Below are 13534 nucleotides of genomic sequence, written 5' to 3'. Positions count from 1 at the left end.
TTGAAATTAATATGGATATTAAAGCTTGTCATGATTAGATATGAGTCTTTGGGCTATAGCTTGTAAACATCCAATGCCTTTATACTTCATTGCAAGATGTCAGTAAGGTACATTTTTTACATTTACATTTTAGTCATTTAGCAGACGCTCTTATACAGAGCATACATTCTTTTTTTAAATTTTCATACTGGCCCCCCGTGGGAATCGAACCCACAACCCTGGCGTTGCAAACGCCATGCTCTACCAACTGAGCTACATTCCTGCCGGCCATTCCCTCCCTTACCCTGGACGACGCTGGGCCAATTGTGCGCCGCCCCATGGGTCTGCTAAACACTGATTCTGCTCTATCACCTAATATCTACTCATATAGCCACTGACAGTGTGTGGTAGCATGAACTGCATGCAGACACCTCGTTTCATTGTATGTTCTTACATTTTAGAACCTTTGGGTTAAATATCCACATATACTCAATGCAAAATTGCAATGTGCTTGTCAGTGATTGTTTTTATCAGTCCCACCCTATCCCCATCCCCAACATATTGCAGCATCAGTGTGTAATGTAGTGTCCAATAGTCATAGCTTTCTCTCTTCAAACATTCCCTTCTGATTCAATTCATTCCTGACCTTGTCCTCCAGAGCCTTCAGCTCTCCCTCCACCTGTTGGGGGTAACTGCGCCATTCGTCCGGTTCAAACTGTTAAGGCTTGGTCTGAGCTCCGTTCCATAACCATTGAATGTATTTTTTATATAAATGATCAACTATTACTAATGATTGTCAGCAGTGGCGGCTCCTGAAAAAATTCTCAGGGGGGGCAATTTTTCTGATGATTTAGGTGACCTACACACATTTAAAAAAAGATATGTCCAGCAACAACATGAAGACAGGGGCAGCATATAAGTCAATACCAGAAGCATTTATTGACTGATCTCAAAAGTGTTGGCTTACCAGGGTTGGTGGAGCCCTCAGTTTCATCTTTGCCTCGCAAAGCTAACTCAAACACTCCGCAAAACTTGTCCACCAGTATCTGTCTTTTTATCTCACGTTGTACATCTCTTAAAGCCTGTCTATCACCCCCAGCATAAACTGCCTTCTTCCTATCAAGTAGTGATTTTAGATGTTTTGATACCCAAGGCTTGTTGTTAGGGAAGATTTTACAGGTCTTAGTAGGCACAACTGACTCAACACAGAAGTTTACATAGTCTGAAATAACCTCTGTGAGTTCATCCAGATCAGAGCTGCTGTCCTCAAATACCTCCCACATTGTACAGTCAAAACACCCCAAGTGATACTGTTGTCATTCCAGATCTGGACAGTTTTAACTGTGGGTTTCTCCCTCTCCAGGAGGCGACAGTAAATTGGCCTGAGGTAGACCACATTGTGGTCTGATGTCCCCAGAGGAGGTCTGGTGGTGGCAGAGAACGCCTTTGGTATTGTCCCATAGCACAAATCAAGAGTCCTATTTTTCCTAGTGTGACATTTCACATACTGATGGTATGTGCGCAAGACTTTGTGCAAGGTACAGTTGTTAAAATCCCCTAAAATAAATGTGGGTGCGTCGGGGGAGATGGATTCCAGTTTCTGTGACAGATTATAAATAATCTCTGATGCCTTTGTTATATTAGCTTTTGGTTGAATGTACACAACGGTAACAAACAATTGGGGGAACTCACGGGGCAGATAGTAAGGTCGCAGTGACACAGAAAGCAGTTCAATGTCGGGGGTACAGAGTCGCTCTCTTACCAGGATCGATTTACACCACTGGTCGCTGACAAGCAGGCAGACGCCCCCGCCGTGAAGTTTCCCTGTGACTGTCAGATCGCGGTCCGCTCTGACCAGGGTGAAGCCGGCCGGCTCCACTTCTCTGTCCGGGACTCTGTCATCCAGCCAAGTCTCAGTAAATGCCAGCAAACAGGCCTCCCGATATTCGTGTTGGAAGCGCAGATTCGCTGACAACTCATCCGCTTTCCCCCTCAGTGACTGGGCATTAATCAGCAAGGTGGTGGGTAAGGGAAGTTTGTTCTTAATTTTTTTTAAGTCGTTGTCTGATTCCCCCGCGTTTTCCACGTTTGCATTTGGGTTTGTAATCCACTCGCAGACAATCAGGTATTAGATGGGCCATTGGGATATCCATCGCGTTCGTATTTGAGTTGCATTGTAGTAAAAACTCCCTGCTGTATTGGATTCCGCTGCCAGCAGCGTTTTCATTATTTAGTCCGTTCGTAGCGGGTATGTACACGATCAACAAGATCAGTCCAACACCGTGACCCCACCACTGGAAATCCATGGTTGGCAGAATGTTTGTAAACTAAGTGTACAAATTAAAAACATAAAATAACGCCACTAAGTGTACAAATTAAAAACATAAGATTAAAAACATAAGATAACGCCACACCAAACGTCACACACACTGCAGGTCGCAACAGAGACGCTGCTACCCGCTCTTTTCTTAGTTACGTTCATGGTTATGTTACGTATGACGAAAGCGCGTAAGTGCAAGCCCTCAGAAACCCATAGAGATTGTATTGAAAGCTCTGAAATTTGAAAAAAATAGATTTTACATGGGAGTCTATGACAGACTTCTGGGCGATTTTCAACCTGACTGAAATCGCCCCAAAAGGGGGGGGGGGGGCATTTGAAGCACGACTTTAGCCTGATTGGACATTTAGTGGCAGTGTGGCACTGTGGCAGATCAGACGTCTAGATTACAACACTGATAACTACTGTTGCCGTGATATAATTAATTAGAAAAAAAATCCCTTCCTTTTCCCGTTTGGCAGTGCGTCGCCCATATCGCCCTATTGAACACACCGCCCCTGATTGTCAGCAACAACCAAACGGCCATGACGACGTTTACACAGGAAGCAAATGAAGGTTAACAAAACAATGTAATTAAATGGATTGATAATGTGGACTATACCAACTGAAGGGAACTAACGATAAATTGGCTGTTGAATATGTGTTGTTATTAGGCCTACTGACGGTCGTGGCTAATATTTAACATGATAGAAATAGGAAACAGAGAAAGTCGGGGTAGCCTGTAATAATAACATTCGAGAGTGACCATCCCTGCAAATTAAAAGGCTGTACAATTTAAATTACACATAATGGCACAGCATTTCACCTCAGCAACACCTCACGGCACAACACCTCTCCCTTTTTGACCTAGATAGTTTGTGTGTATGTATTGATATGTAGGCTATGTGTGCCTTTAAAAAATAAATACAATATGTACTTCTGTCCTTGACTATTAATGTTCTGTATTATGTAATGTTTCATGTTTTGTGTGGAGCCAAGGAAGAGTAGCTGCTGCTTTTGCAAAAGCTAATGGGGATCCTAATAAAATACCACATTTCATAAATGTTACGGTGGGAAAGTTGATATGTTAATATGCTTTAGTTTGCTGCCTTATGACTGGTTTCACATTTTTCTCCAGTGATTATAAGGTAAAATATATCCAAAACAAGTGTCATTTATATTTACAATTCCCTAATCCAAACGGATTACTCATTTACCTAGCTCTTATCAATAGCTCTTATCATGTTGTAAATTACAATGCATGGAGAATGGTGTTGTTTCGATCGGAAAAAATAAAGTAGATGCTTTTTCCAGTTGGAACCGGTAGATTCGCTAGACCTTATTCATGGTTTCCTCGCGCGTAAAGGTGGTGGAATTATTAGGAAATGAAGTATATGTCAGAATACAGCCTATCTGTAGACACACCGCCACACCTTCATTTATTCAATCTCCACCCATGACGAATAGCAGGTGAATAGCACACTATTCTCATGCTTAAATTCAAGGTCAGAATACACATAGAGGGAAAAGTGTTTTAAGCGCGCTTAACTCCGGTCGGAATCAAGTGCACTGTGACTAGTGTCCAGGAATGTAAGATATTTTCTGCCTTATCCGGTTTGTCCATCTAATTAGCCCCACATTGAATGTAGACCCATGTCTCATCATGCCGCATATATTTGAAGTAAACAGCTTGTCTCTGGGCACATTAACATATTGTAACTTTTTTGTGTGTCACTTTTGTTCTTATTGGTTCACAAGAGCAGTTATGAGCTGGTTTCAGCAATGTTTTGAGAGGAAAATATGATAACGCCATTCCAGTCCGACAAATAATAACACTGAAATGACGTTGGTGTCACACAAACACAATCTGGCCATCAGTCATGTCATCTCAAGTTTCACGTTTTATTAGTCATATGCACAGGATACACATGGTATACACTGTCCAACGAAATTCTTACTTGCAGGTTCCTTCTCGACAATACAACAACAATAACAAATACTAAAAGATAAGAATACGAACATAAAGTAAATGGCTCAGTTGAATATACAGTGAGGGAAAAAAGTATTTGATCCCCTGCTGATTTTGTACGTTTGCCCACTGACAAAGAAATGATCAGTCTATAATTTTAATGGTAGGTTTATTTGAACAGTGAGAGACAGAATAAAATAAAGAAAATCCAGAAAAATGCATGTCAAAAATGTTATAAATTGATTAGCATTTTGATGAGGGAAATAAGTATTTGACCCCCTCTCAATCAGAAAGATTTCTGGCTCCCTGGTGTCTTTATTACAGGTAACGAGCTGAGATTAGGAGCACACTCTTAAAGGGAGTGCTCCTAATCTCAGTTTGTTACCTGTATAAAAGACACCTGTCCACAGAAGCAATCAATCAATCAGATTCCAAACTCTCCACCATGGCCAAGACCAAAGAGCTCTCCAAGGATGTCAGGGACAAGATTGTAGAGGCTGGAATGGGCTACAATACCAGCGCCAAGCTTGGTGAGAAGGTGACAACAGTTGGTGCGATTATTCGCAAATGGAAGAAACACAAAATAACTGTCAATCTCCTTCGGCCTGGGGCTCCATGCAAGATCTCACCTCGTGGAGTTGCAATGATCATGAGAATGGTGAGGAATCAGCCCAGAACTACACGGCAGGATCTTGTCAATGATCTCAAGGCAGCTGGGACCATAGTCACCAAGAAAACAATTGGTAACACACTACGCGGCGAAGGACTGAAATCCTGCAGCGCCTGCAAGGTCCCCCTGCTCAAGAAAGCACATATACAGTGGGGAAAAAAAGTATTTAGTCAGCCACCAATTGTGCAAGTTCTCCCACTTAAAAAGATGAGAGAGGCCTGTAATTTTCATCATAGGTACACGTCAACTATGACAGACAAATTGAGGAAAAAAAATCCAGAAAATCCCATTGTAGGATTTTTAATGAATTTATTTGCAAATTATGGTGGAAAATAAGTATTTGGTCACCTACAAACAAGCAAGATTTCTGGCTCTCACAGACCTGTAACTTCTTCTTTCAGAGGCTCCTCTGTCCTCCACTCGTTACCTGTATTAATGGCACCTGTTTGAACTTGTTATCAGTATAAAATACACCTGTCCACAACCTCAAACAGTCACACTCCAAACTTCACAATGGCCAAGACCAAAGAGCTGTCAAAGGACACCAAAAACAAAATTGTAGACCTGCACCAGGCTGGGAAGACTGAATCTGCAATAGGTAAGCAGCTTGGTTTGAAGAAATCAACTGTGGGAGCAATTATTAGGAAATGGAAGACATACAAGACCACTGATAATCTCCCTCGATCTGGGGCTCCACGCAAGATCTCACCCCGTGGGGTCAAAATGATCACAAGAACGGTGAGCAAAAATCCCAGAACCACACGGGGGGACCTAGTGAATGACCTGCAGAGAGCTGGGACCAAAGTAACAAAGCCAACCATCAGTAACACACTACGCCGCCAGGGACTCAAATCCTGCAGTGCGAGACGTGTCCCCCTGCTTAAGCCAGTACATGTCCAGGCCCGTCTGAAGTGCATTTGGATGATCCAGAAGAGGATTGGGAGAATGTCATATGGTCAGATGAAACCAAAATATAACTTTTTGGTAAAAACTCAACTCGTCATGTTTGGAGGACAAAGAATGCTGAGTTGCATCCAAAGAACACCATACCTACTGTGAAGCATGGGGTTGGAAACATCATGCTTTGGGGCTGTTTTTCTGCAAAGGGACCAGGACGACTGATCCGTGTAAAGGAAAGAATGAATGGGGCCATGTATCGTGAGATTTTGAGTGAAACCCTCCTTCCATCAGCAAGGGCATTGAAGATGAAACGTGGCTGGGTCTTTCAGCATGACAATGATCCCAAACACACCGCCCGGGCAACGAAGGAGTGGCTTCGTAAGAAGCATTTCAAGGTCCTGGAGTGGCCTAGCCAGTCTCCAGATCTCAACCCCATAGAAAATCTTTGGAGGGAGTTGAAAGTCTGTGTTGCCCAGCGACAGCCCCAAAACATCACTGCTCTAGAGGAGATCTGCATGGAGGAATGGGCCAAAATACCAGCAACAGTGTTGTGAAGACTTACAGAAAACGTTTGACCTGTGTCATTGCCAACAAAGGGTATATAACAAAGTATTGAGAAACTTTTGTTATTGACCAAATACTTATTTTCCACCATCATATGCCAATAAATTCATTAAAAATCCTACAATGTGATTTTCTGGAAAAAAAATTCTCATTTTGTCTGTCATAGTTGACGTGTACCTATGATGAAAATTACAGGCCTCTCTCATCTTTTTAAGTGGGAGAACTTGCACAATTGGTGGCTGACTAAATACTTTTTTTCCCCACTGTACATGCCCATCTGAAGTTTGCCAATGAACATCTGAATGATTCAGAGGAGAACTGGGTGAAAGTGTTGTGGTCAGATGAGACCAAAATGGAGCTCTTTGGCATCAACTCAACTCGCCGTGTTTGGAGGAGGAGGAATGCTGCCTATGACCCCAAGAACACCATCCCCACCGTCAAACATGGAGGTGGAAACATTATGCTTTGGGGGTGTTTTTCTGCTAAGGGGACAGGACAACTTCACCGCATCAAAGGGACGATGGACGGGGCCATGTACCGTCAAATCTTGGGTGAGAACCTCCTTCCCTTAGCCAGGGCATTGAAAATGGGTCGTGGATGGGTATTCCAGCATGACAATGACCCAAAACACACGGCCAAGGCAACAAAGGAGTGGCTCAAGAAGAAGCACATTAAGGTCCTGGAGTGGCCTAGCCAGTCTCCAGACCTTAATCCCATAGAAAGTCTGTGGAGGTGAGCTGAAAGTTCGAGTTGCCAAACGTCAGCCTCGAAACCTTAATGACTTGGAGAAGATCTGCAAAGAGGAGTGGGATAAAATCCCTCCTGAGATGTGTGCAAACCTGGTGGCCAACTACAAGAAACGTCTGACCTGGCCAACAACGGTTTTGCCACCAAGTACTAAGTCATGTTTTGCAGAGGGGTCATATACTCATTTCCCTCATTAAAATGCAAATCAATTTATAACATTTTTGACATGCGTTTTTCTGGATTTTGTTGTTGTTTTTCTGTCTCTCACTGTTCAAATAAACCTACCATTAAAATCATAGACTGATCATGTCTTTGTCAGTGTGCAAACGTACAAAATCAGCAGGGGATCAAATACTTTTTTCCCTCACTGTATATATATATATTTAGCATAGTATAATACAGGAAGGCACAATTTATAGTACAATATTTACATGTGTATCAGGGAAGGGGGGATTGGGCGGCAAGTGTTTAAATTGTGCAGTATTAACAATAGTAAATTAGAGTCTGGTAACAGCAGTTGTGATGTGTGTGTCTGATGGCTTGTAGATAGAAACTGTCTCTAAGCCTGTTTGTATCAGACATCATGCTTCAATACTGTCTGCCCAACAGTAAGGGAGTAAACAGATCGTGGCTGGGGTGTGTGGGGTCCTTGATGGTGCTGCTGGACTTCCTCAGGCACCGTTTCAAGTAGATGTCCTGGATGGTTGGGAACACGGCCCCAGTGATGTACTGGGCCGTCTTCACCACCCACTGGAGGGCCTTTCGGTCATGGACGGAGCAATTCCCGTACCAGGCCGTGATGCAGCTGTTCAGGAAGCTCTCGATGGTGCAGCAGTAGTGTTTGGAGATGACCCGGAATGGCATGCCAAATTTCTTCAGCCATCTTAGGAAGTAGAGACGCTGTTGCGCCCTCTTTCTTTGTACTTTTTACACCCTTTTCTCCCCAATTTCATGATATCCAAGTGGTAGTTACAGTCTTGTCCCATCACTGCAACTCCCGTACGGACTCGGGAGAGGCGAAGGTCAAGAGACATGCGTCCTCCGAAACATGACCCTGCCAAGCCGCACTGCTCGCTTAACCCGGAAGCCAGCTGCACCAATGTGTCGGAGGAAACACTGTACAACTGGCGACCGAAGTCAGTGTGCATGCCCCCGGCCCGCCACAAGGAGTCGCTAGAGCGGGATGCGCCCTCTTGACAACAGCGGTGGTGTTGTTGGTCCATGTCAATCATCGGTGATGTGGATGCTGAGGAACTTAAAACTGCTGACTCTCTCTACTGCAGTCCCGTTTATGTGGATCAGGGCGTGTTCCCTCTGCTTCCTGAAGTCAACAATCAATTCCTTTGTTTTGCTGACTTTGAGGGAGAGGTTGTTGGCCTGGCAACACAATGCCAGTTCACTTCCCTCCTCCCTAAACGCTGAATCGTCGTTGTTGGTTATCAGGCCTACAACCGTGGTGTCGTCAGCAAACTTGATAATGGAGTTGGTGTTGTGCAAAGCCACACAGTCGTGGGTGAACAGGGAGTACAGCAGAGGGCTGAGGACACCCCTGAGGGTCCCCTGTGTTAACAGTCAGTGTGGAGGGGGTGTTGTTGCCAATCTGCACAGCCTGTGGTCTGCCCGTCAGGAAGTCCAGGATCCAGTTGCAGAGGGTAGTGCTCAGACACAAAACTAAAAGCTTGGAGGGAATAATAGTGTTGAATGCTGAACTATATTCACTCTTTTGAGAGTTTTCCTTACGTCAGCCTTGAAGAGCGAAAGCACCTGTTCGTCCGGAGCAGCGGGAGCTCTCCTGCATGGCTCGGTATTGTCTGCCTCAAAGAGAGCATAGAATGTGTTAAGGTAGTCTGGGAGGGAGGCTTCGGTGGGAACCACACAGCTGGATTTGCCTTTGTAGTCCATGATAGCCTGTAGTCCTTGCCACATGCGTTGCGAGTCTGAGTTGTCGAAAATCGATTTGTATCATTTTTTTGCGTCCCTAATGGATTTACGGAACTCGTACCATCTTTATCAGAAACACTGTGAAAAATCTCGACGTTGTTTTCTGGGGGTGCATAAAAAAAAGTCAATGATACAATCTTAAAGGTAATAATATACTAGATCAATATGATGATCTGTTAGCTTCCTGACGACAGGACCCTCTTCGTCCATCAATACACAGACAAGACCCACCACAACCCATTGTTTACTTAACATTTTATTTTCCAATTCAATCAGGTTAGAGTTATTAACATAATTACATTGCTGTTATTGCTTAATAGATAATCTTAAGGAACCAGCAATGTCTAACAACTTATTACTGTTGTCAAGTTATTCATAGTTATTATCATCATCAGTAATATCCATATTATTATTAGATTTGTTTAGAAATTACCAAAGACCTGCAGGGGGAGGTGTTTATTTTCCCTTTCCTAACTCCCTGTCTTCAAGCCCCATTCAGTACCCCCCCACCCACACCTCTGCCCTCTGCCTAGAGAAGGTTCTGGAGTAGATCCAGTCAAGGCCCTCTCAGGAAGAGCGACAAAAACCTGTTAAAAAAACCCATCAAACAGCTAGGTCCTGAATGTTTCAAATAATACGGTACCAAATCCTGGCAACAAGGCGCCTGTTATGCACGTCACCATCACTACAAAACAGGTTTCACTCTATTATAGTTAAAGAGAAATACAGAGCCCAGGTCTGGAATCAGCCCTTAGCCTTACCCCCTAGACCCGTGTGGAGATCTGAATGGATCTGAATGGATCTGAATGGATATGAATGGATCAGATAGGTATAAGCAATATCGTAATAGCTTCACCATGCTGCCTGATTAGATGGGTGGATTGCTTGTACCTAGCCAATCCTTTCAGATCAAATCAAATGTTATTTGTCACATGCGCCGAATACAACAGGTGTAGACCTTACAGTGAAATGCTTACTTACAAGCCCTTAACCAACAATGCAGTTTTAAGAAAGAATACAAAAAGAATGCAATGCAAATAGTCTGGGTAGCCATTTGATTAGATGTTCAGGAGTCTTATGGCTTGGGGGGTAGAAGCTGTTTAGAAGCCTCTTGGACCTAGACTTGGCGCTCCGGTACCGCTTGCCATGTGGTAGCAGAGAGAACAGTCTTTGACTTGGGTGGCTAGAGTCTTTGACTATTTTTAGGGCCTTCCTCTGACACCGCCTCATATAGAGGTCCTGGATGGCAGGAAGCTTGGCCCCAGTAATGTACTGGGCCGTACGCACTGCCCTCTGTAGTGCCTTGCGGTCGGAGGCTGAGCTGTTGCCATACCAGGCAGTGATGCAACCAGTCAGGATGCTCTCGATGGTGCAGCTGTAGAACCTTTTGAGGATCTGAGGATCCATGCCAAATCTTTTCAGTCTCCTTAGGGGGAATATGTTTTGTCGTGCCCTCTTCACGACTGTCTTGGTGTGCTTGGACCATGTTAGTTTGTTGGTGATGTGGACACCAAGGAACTTGAAGCTCTCAACCTGCTCCACTACAGCCCTGTCGATGAGAATGGGGGCGTGCTCGGTTTCCTGTAGTCCACAATCATCTCCTTTGTCTTGATCACGTTGAGGGAGAGGTTGTTGTCCTGGCACCACAAGGCCAGGCCTCTGACCTCCTCCCTATAGGCTGTCTCGTCATTGTCGGTGATCAGGCCTACCACTGTTGTGTCATCTGCAAACTTAATGATGGTGTTGGAGTCGTGCCTGGCCATGCAGTCATGAATGAACAGGAAGACAGGAAGGGACTGAGCACGCACACCTGAGGGGCCCCCGTGTTGAGGATCAGCGTGGCAGATGTGTTGTTACCTACCCTTATCACCTGGGGGCTGCCCTTCAGGAAGTCCAGGATCCAGTTGCAGAGGGAGGTGTTTAGTCCCAGGGTCCTTAGCTTAGTGATGAGCTTTGAGGGCACTATGGCGTTGAACGCTGAGCTGTAGTCAATGAATAGCATACTCACATAGGTGTTCCTTTTGTCCAGGTGTGAAAGGGCAGTGTGGAGCGCAATAGAGATTGCATCATCTGTGGATCTGTTGGGGCGATATACAAATTGGAGTGGGTCTAAGGTTTCTATGATAATGGTGTTGATTTGAGTGTTCTTGGGCACAGGGACTATGGTGGTCAGCTTGAAACATGTTGGTATTACAGACTCGGACAGGGAGAGGTTGAAAATGTCAGTGAAGACGCTTGCCAGTTGGTCAGCGCATGCTCGGAGTACATGTCCTGGTAATCCGTCTGGCCCCGCGGCCTTGTGAATGTTGACCTGTTTAAAGGTCTTACTCACATCGGCTACGGAGAGTGTGATCACATAGTCATCCCTTTGTAGTCTGTAATAGTTTTCAAGCCCTGCCACATCCGACGAGCGTCGGAGCCGGTGTAGTACGATTCAATCTTAGTCCTGTATTGACTCTTTGCCTGTTTGATGGTTCGTCCGAGGGCATAGCGGAATTTCTGATAAGCGTCCGGGTTAGAGTCCCGCTCCTTGAAAGCGGCAGCTCTACCCTTTAGCTCAGTGTGGATGTTTCCTGTAATTCATGGCTTCTGGTTGTGGTATGTACGTACAGTTACTGTGGGGACGACATCATCGATGCACTTCTTGATGAAGCCAGTGACTGATGTGGTGTACTCCTCAATGCCATCGGAAGAATCCCGGAACATATTCCAGTCTGTGCTAGCAAAACAGTCCTGTAGCTTAGCATCTGCTTCATCTGACCACTTTTCTATTGACCGAGTCATTGGTGCCTCCTGCTTTAGTTTTTGTTTGTAAGCAGGAATCAGGAGGATAGAATGATGGTCAGATTTTCCAAATGGAGGGCGAGGGAGAGCTTTGTACGCGTCTCTGTGTGTGGAGTAAAGGTGTTCTAGAGTTTTTTTTCCTCTGGTTGCACATTTAACATGCTGGTAGAAATGAGGTAAAACGGATTTAAGTTTCCCTGCATTAAAGTCCCCGGCCACTAGGAGCGCCGCCTCTGGATGAGCGTTTTCCTGTTTGCTTATGGCCATATACAGTTCATTGAGTGCGGTCTTAGTGCCAGCATCGGTTTGTGGTGGTAAATAGACAGCTACGAAGAATCTAGATGAAAACTCTCTTGGTAGATAGTGTGGTCTACAGCTTATCATGAGATACTCTACCTCAGGCGAGCAAAACCTCGAGACTTCCTTAGATATTGTGCACCAGCTGTTGTTTACAAATATACATAGACCGCCACCCCTTGTCTTACCAGAGGCTGCCGTTCTATCCTGCCGATACAGTGTAACCCGCCAGCTGTATGTTATTCATGTCATCGTTCAGCCACGACTCTGTGAAACATAAGATATTACAGTTTTTAATGTCCCGTTGGTAGGATATTCGTGCCTGTAGTTTGTCCATTTTATTATCAAGCTATCGTAAATTGGCCAATAGTATCGATGGCAAAGGCAGATTAGCCACTCATCGCCGGCTCCTTACCAGGCACCCCGATCTCCTTCCGAGATATCTCCCTTTCTTTCTACTGCAAATGACAGGGATGAGGGCCCTGTCGGGTGTCTGGAGCAAATCCCTCTCCTCCGACTCATAAAATAAAAATTATTTGTCTATGTTCAAGGTAAGTAATCGCTGTTCTGATGTCCAGAAGCTCTTTTCGGTCATAAGAGACAGTTGCAGCAACATTATTTACAAAATAAGTTACAAACAATGCGAAAAAACACACAAAATAGCACGGTTGGTTGTTATTGGATCAGTGCCTAGGGAGTGGGGGCTTGGGGTGGTTGGGGTGGGGGCTTGGGGTGGTTTCTGGACGGGGCTATAATTCAATGCTGCAAACTGTAATAATAATATTTAGCATAGAACTGATACAATATATAAATGTGTGTCCATTTTCTACCATACATTTCTATCTACCCAACGTTTTCTACTCTGAATGCACAGGCACTCTTCCTATACTCTCTACCTATGTCTTCAGCCCAGAGTAAGACTGGTCTGAGAGCCCAGACCATCAAGACGAATGACCCATAAACAGTACTGGCTCCAGGCCACATCTGGAAATTGAATTCATATCATTTTATCACATCCAACCAAGTCTGAGGAACTACAGTACATTCAAATGTCATTTTCTCTCTTTTCTTATTCAACTGATTGTAAGGACTCTTGGGTTTGAGGAGGGAGCCTATTAGTATTTATTTAATGCAAGTTCACAAAGTTTCCCCAAACTACCGTTAAGTATAACGTTACTCATAAAAAAATCTTCAATCAATCAATGTAATTTCCCCCAATGCCTTTAAGAGCAGTAGTCGAAAGTGCCCTCATCTTGGCTTAGTACCATGCTTTTGCGCAATACAAATTACCTTTCCAGAAACAAAACTCCTACTGTTTTTTATAAACAGATAACCCAGAATTCATAAAGTTAACGAAACTAAGTTG

Source organism: Coregonus lavaretus (assembly GCF_964263955.1).
Source record: "Coregonus lavaretus genome assembly, chromosome: 34".
NCBI classification, from domain to species: domain Eukaryota; kingdom Metazoa; phylum Chordata; class Actinopteri; order Salmoniformes; family Salmonidae; genus Coregonus; species Coregonus lavaretus.
Note: the sequence above shows the minus strand (reverse complement) of the source record.